Below are 6795 nucleotides of genomic sequence, written 5' to 3'. Positions count from 1 at the left end.
CCTATCATTTACCTAGTGTGCTTGACTCACTTGGCTTATATATATATATATATAGATAGATATATATCTAGATAGATATATATATATATATATATATATATATATATATATATATATATATATATATATAGATATATATATATATATATATATATATATATAGGATGTATGTAATTGAATCAAAATATTGAGGATTTAACAAGGGAGCTGAGTATAACTAATGGTAAACAATAAGAATATTGAGAAGATAAACTTTAATGTACAATAAGTTTTCTGAAGGATTCTGTTATGATTGTCACAATTTTGTCTCGCAAGGTAAAAGCATTCTGCAAACAGAAGAATTATTGAATGAGCTTGCAACAATAATAGAGGATCAGACCGAAACAAATAAGATTCAAGAAGGGATGTTTGGTTGTATGTTACAGTAAACACATGTATACCAATTTTGTTTTCTTGATTGATTTATCGATTCACATTTATATATGTAAGGCTGTCATATACTATCTGATTATTGATGCTAACATCTGACATATTATTGAGTAGGAGGTTATCACTGTCCCACCCTTTATTGGTCTGGCTATACGAACTGAAGCTTGGAGTTTGGGAATATGATCGATTCAATAACAATGATCTTTCAATAGAGCAGATTGCAGTAACAGAATACCTAAAACTCAAGGAATGCCTCGTGGATGAGGAATGGTAAGGAACAACTATTTTTGTGTCTTTTTATTGGGGAAGTAAAATGACATCAAATACAACAAATTGCTCTTTTGCATTTTAAGGTGTTGGGAACAAAAGCATGCGTACACTGTGATAGTTCCAAAAGCCTATTGATATTTTTGGTTTTATTTTCAAATATATATATATATATATATAATGTCTAAATTCAGGCAGAAATAGGCATTGATATTAGTTTGACAGAGTAATGCATCTTAATTCTGATATTAGCGTTCATTGATATGTATGGATGATGCACACACATTTTTGGTGTTAGGACTTAGATGAAAAGGACATGAAAGATGCATATTAAACAATACTTATCTACCATGTCTCTTTTGTTTTATTACAATGTGAAAACTGAGAGTAGTAGTGGTAATGTTTCTACAGAACCAAGAATGACTACGCATTAGAATTGGACTTTGATCCCTTCAACGCATTAGTTCCTCATATGGCAAGGCCCTCATCAATTGATGATGGAGTTTGTTTTTTGAGCAGGCATTTGTCATGTTGACTCTTTCACCATGCACAAAGCATGCAACCCTTGTTGGATTTCTTACAAACACGATATTATTGCGATAAGGTAAAATAATGCAATCTTTGTTTCTATGTTATTGTCTTGACCAGAATCATTTGGGATAAAAGCAAGTCCAAGACAAGAATTACCTAGTTTCCATGCAGATTATATTTTATGCTTCTTAAATCTTATATACATAATGCATCTTGTACTTGTACTTCATATCATGGCAAGGTAAATTCTGCATTTTGAATTAGTATTCTCTTCTCTGATAACCAAGGGAATGCATTAGTTTTAAACATATTGGATAACCTTCACATGATTGTTTTGAACTTCACCATGCAATCAAATTTATTCCATTTCTAGAAGGCACAATTAACTAAAAGCTCAAAATTTGAGATTAAGGCCAATTTCACTAACGCTTGGAAGGAGAGGGACAATATCACTCCCCTTCTTACTCAACTGACCTAAGAGTTTCACTGAATTATTACTTTGTGTAAGTTGATTTAGATTTTGGGAACCTAAAAAACTAGTATTTTTATCATTGACCATGCTTTAGTGTATGGATTATTTGCTTTAATATATTTCCCTTGATTGGAAGAAACTTATGGTGAGCGATACGATAAATACAATGTCTCAAATCCAAACAACCTTGGTCAAGGTAGAGGAATTTATTTTTTCTGATCCTCGAAAGGACGCACTATATGAACAATTTAAGCACAGGTAATGAAACCCTTGAGATTTTGATAACTGAGAGTAACAAGGGCATCTATCATTGGTGGAATACATGTTTCCATAAAGACCAGATATAATCTTAAGCTAGCATTTGTATCGTTATATTCTTGGCACACAGTTTATTCCCAAAAAATCTCAACAATTATATTCTTTACTTCCTACAAAGTTCTTATTGGAAGTAACTACCAAAATGTAGTGAATTATTATAAATTTCAAGCTAAGGGGTCCTTTAATTCTTATGAAATTGAAAACTTTACAGTATGAGTTGTAGCAATTGATTTAACAATAAAAAATTCTAGAATGGCGGTATAAAAGTCAAATCAGTGGCACTAAAAAAAGTGTAGGTCCCCTCTTGTGCATAAAAGGAAGTTGGATGGTTTTGAATTGTTCGTAGGTGCTGATATACCTTACAAATTGGTTGAAGAGCTTTGTGACCATGAATGAGGTGGCCATATTTTTGGCAATTGTGAGGAATAAATTGGTTTTTTTGTTTGTGTTTTGTAACTGAGTTAAGTGTATACCAAAGTATTTCAAGCATGGATGGATTAAAGGACCCCAATCTGATCTCTAGAAACCAAATCAGTAATCTATGCTTCATTGAGTAAACAAGTAGGGGGTGCAATACATGGTTCCGCAATCAGTCGGTCTCCGCCTGTGTCGGTGCTCTGGGAAGACAGGGATGCAGGGGGTGTGCTCTAGGCAAGCAGTGTGTTGTAGGGGATTCCGATGGAGTCAGTCCTAAGTGTGAGGATACAAGGGAGTCAAATTCAAATTGAGCGCACCCCGAATTTGGCAAGTTAATGGTGCAATGACAAGTTAATGCATGCAAGCAGGATGGTAACGGATGATAACAGAGAGGGGTTCCAGCGAGCTCAAATTATTGACTGACGATGTCAAATCAGTGTCGGAAAAGTGCACTTTTTGCATGACCTGAACCTCTGAAAAGTCGCACTATAGCTTACTCCTTTTTAAAGATTTCCTTTAGATGATCAGGGGACTTTTAGGTAGAATGATATAAAATGTTTAATTAAAAAATTAAATGGGTTTAGTTTTTAATTTTTTCAACTAATTTACAGCTAGATCATAACTTAACCAAATTTTTTATATAACATAAAATATCTAAATTTTTGGTCAAGTTCATATTGAAATTCTGGCTTTGGGGATTCTTAAGATAACTACCACACAAAATTGCTTTAACTAATTATGATAAAATCCCACCTTAAATCGTGTTCAACCTAAGACGTTATTGGGTATCTTTTTATTTAGGAATGGTCATCCTTGACATAAAGACTTCTTAACTATGGTTAACTTACATGGTCACTTGTTATCGTGGGACCCACACGAGTTGTGCAAAAGAAACCATAAGTACTTATGGAAAGATGAGAAAGAAAGAAAGAAAGAGATTATTTTAACGTCTACTAGGATAAAGATGGCCTATGGGACAAAATTAATTCTCCATCTGGTTCTTTTATTCGACCCTTTTCCTGTGAAGTCTCACAATAAATGCTCCCAACTTCTTGACAAACCCATTGTTGAATAGATTACCCCAAGATCAAGTTGCCAGAATATCTGCATAACTTTCCCTACTGTCTTTGAAGGCCTTGCATTCTCAAGCTACAACATTGACATGAAAAACTGAATACCCATAATCAAGCCATTGATTACTCAGAAATGTGTGCAATGACCAAATCAAACAATGATTTAATACAACACAATAATAATAAGCAAAAAACCTAGAATTTAGTTAATAGTCTTTCAGTCTTACAGAGAGTAGTCGAGGCTAAAGTCATCTTTAACTATCAAGAAACCTATAGTCCTGAATGATTACAGTGCTTAAACAAATATTGAAGCACTATAATAGTGTAAGAGAGTTGTCTATGCCGTGGAACTGAGCATCAGAGCCTCTGTAAGAGAATAAACCGAGAACCTTTAATAATTGGGGTAAAATGGAATCTGGAAAGAAAAAGATGAACTTGTTAGTCCTTTGCTCACAATAATAGCTTAACCCTCTGAAAAAGATGGAAAAATGGGGTAGTAAACCCTAACATATCACATATAAAGCATGTAGTTAGATAAGAGACTTCAAAATATGTGAACCATAAATTAATGGTGTCGAGGAACATTTTACCTATAATATTCCCTATCCATCCATGCCATGTTTTCGAACCTGCTTAGAGGAGTAAGTACCCATAGAATTAATAAGTGGGCTATTCCTTTCTAAAACAATAATTTTATTGGAGTGAGATTTCTGTAGGACGAGTTTCAAAAGTTAGTACCCGACAAGATACATCTGGACTCGCACCTTTCCTCTTGCCATACCAGTGTTGAAGATCACTAAACCTGTAAGGGAAATATGACAGAGAGTGGTTCAAGGGTTGCAGGAGGGTCGAGGAACAAATCAAGAAGCTCAGTATTTTGAATTGAATCAGAGCAAGGTGTAATCACCTGAAGGAGAGAATCCATCCTCATTCAAAACTCTCACCGCCATGAACCAGTTGTAGAGCGTCAGAAACCCTAGCTCGCAGAGAGAAAATGAAACAATGGTCTTGAAACCTGGGAGAGAATTAGTTACCACAAGTAAACCCTGATTAACCTCGACCGACGGATGGCCTCAGAAAAAGGGGATGTTGGATATGGCTCTAGGTGCCCAGGTTGGGTAGAATCTTCTGGAATGCAGTACATTAAAACTTAATATTCCAAATGTGCCAAGTACTTAACATTGGAAGGGGTGAACTATTGCGATATCGAGTCATAAGTCTAAGTTGGTGGCATGGGTCTACAACCGAACTTTAGAAACTCTGCCCCAAGGGTTAATCAAAACAATTGTAGAAGGCTAACAACATTAACTATTTGAGGTATAGCTCAATAAAACTTCAATATAATATTTTGATGATGTATGAAAACATTTATGTGAATTCCATGTGTAACAAAACATTGGTAAATGTAATGTTTTTTTAATAATGGTGTGTCTTGAGTGCATGTGGGTTACAAGTCAAACCCTCATAAATTCTAATGATAATATATGAATGTTGCTAAATAATCCATATTCATGTTCAAATATAATAGAAATAATTTAATTTAAAATATCAAAAAGTTAAATGTTTAAATAATGTGAAATAATATAATTTAAAATATTAAAAAGATAAAATGTTCTTGATAAAATAAAAATAATAAAATAAATTTTCCATTTTTAATAAAATTAAATTTAAAATGAAATTACAAGTATTTTTATTTAATTATATTGCTTTTAAAATTTAAATAATTATGTAATCTTTAAAATAATTATTAAATAAAAAATCCAAATTTAATACAAATGATGAACTCCTTCCTAATCCATTATCACATTAAAACTTAATAATATAATTTAAAATAGATTAATTTAGTATTCTACGTATAAAGTGCTTATGTTTCTTATATCTATGTGTAACTTTTTTTTCTCTAATTTTTTTTAAGTATTGAATTCTTTTTTGGATTTTTTAGCTAAAAAAATTAAACTATTTTTTAAAATCATGATAAATCCATAATTCCTTTTAGTAAGTTTTTTTTTTTTTTTTTTTTTTTAATAAGTATAAATCTTTGTTGCAAGAAATAAATTAATTTTAAACATAATTATTCAGAAGTATAATACTTATTTTTTATTAAATATAAGGTAAAAAATAGATGTTGAAGAGGTGGTCATGTATCTTTGCAAATTACTTATATTGTATATATAATCATAATATTTCTAATAGTTATTTAGTTATATATATAAGTTTTATTTTGTGTGTTCATGATAATGTAATATTTGTAAAAGGATATTGTATACTAAGGACTTAATTATTTTTAATTAGTGATTTAATCATTATGATAGGTGTTTGTTAGGGTTTAGTTATTTTATTGATATAAATATAATTTCTAGGTCACTTATATGTTATGTATTTAAAAAATAAATCATTAATTTTAAAAATTAAAAAATTAATTATTTAGATAAGTGTGTATATTTTGGAATGGGTTTTCTCATAATTTTAATTTAATTATCCATAATTATTAGGTGGATAGTAGGGACACTTTGAACAGGCCTAGGGAGATGGCGAGGATGCCTCTTGTTCTGTCTATATACCAAAAGGAAATTAAAATATTCTAAAAGCAAATATGGTTCTATAATATATAGAATACATAGGAGTGGTTTAGAATGCATTGGACCATGGTCTGTGTATAGATTAGAGGAGAGTTTCAAGACAACCGGTCAATGTTTGATTGTCATCATACCCTTCTAGGAGTATGAAATGCAACACATCTGAGAGTTTCAATCACACACTCTAGATGGAAAATTGGGTGGTTTATATCCCAACCAAAAGAAAAACAAAAAAAAAAAATGTTGGAACTTGCATTATTCCACCATTCTTGATATCCTCGTTGAAGGAATTCTAATTTGCAATTTTAGAAGCTTTAATTTGTCATTGTATTTCATGCTTCGCTTGTATAACTTATACTTCTATGTTTTAATATCTCTTCCATTGCATTAAATAGAATTACAGGCTTATCTTCACAAACAAAGGTTGTAACATGCTGAAATAATGGAGTTAGCCTTGACTAACAATGCCATTTCTATGTTGCTAAATGACTCTATGGAGATTCAACCACAACTCCAAATAATTGGCATCAGCTATGTTACCTCATTAACAACTACATTCTCACTCTTCCAAATTACCCTCTCTGATGGAATGCATCAACACTAGACTCTACTACCAACTGCATATATTGGAAAAGTTGCATCTGAAGACATCCAAGTCAGCTTTATCATTCTACTTAAAAAAGTATCTTTCACTGTCTTTCAACACTCTTGT

At 31.7% G+C, this 6795-nt stretch overlaps 1 long non-coding RNA gene across 1 annotated transcript; it reads right to left on the bottom strand.

The window, feature by feature from the left end:
- Positions 1-3718: 3718 nt before the first annotated feature.
- LOC149165651 (uncharacterized) lies at positions 3719-4601 on the bottom strand. The gene is made up of 4 exons (XR_016260764.1): positions 4415-4601; positions 4246-4309; positions 4098-4136; positions 3719-3922 (listed from the first exon to the last, which is right to left on the bottom strand). It is a non-coding gene; the product is annotated as an uncharacterized LOC149165651 (long non-coding RNA).
- Between the last annotated feature and the right edge of the window lie 2194 nt (positions 4602-6795).

This window comes from Pinus tabuliformis, chromosome 5_1 (genome assembly GCF_031772625.1).
Source record: "Pinus tabuliformis cultivar Carrire ecotype Pingquan chromosome 5_1, CPIR1, whole genome shotgun sequence".
In the NCBI taxonomy this organism is placed as follows: Eukaryota; Viridiplantae; Streptophyta; class Pinopsida; order Pinales; family Pinaceae; genus Pinus; species Pinus tabuliformis.
This window is presented reverse-complemented; position numbering and strand designations above follow the sequence as displayed.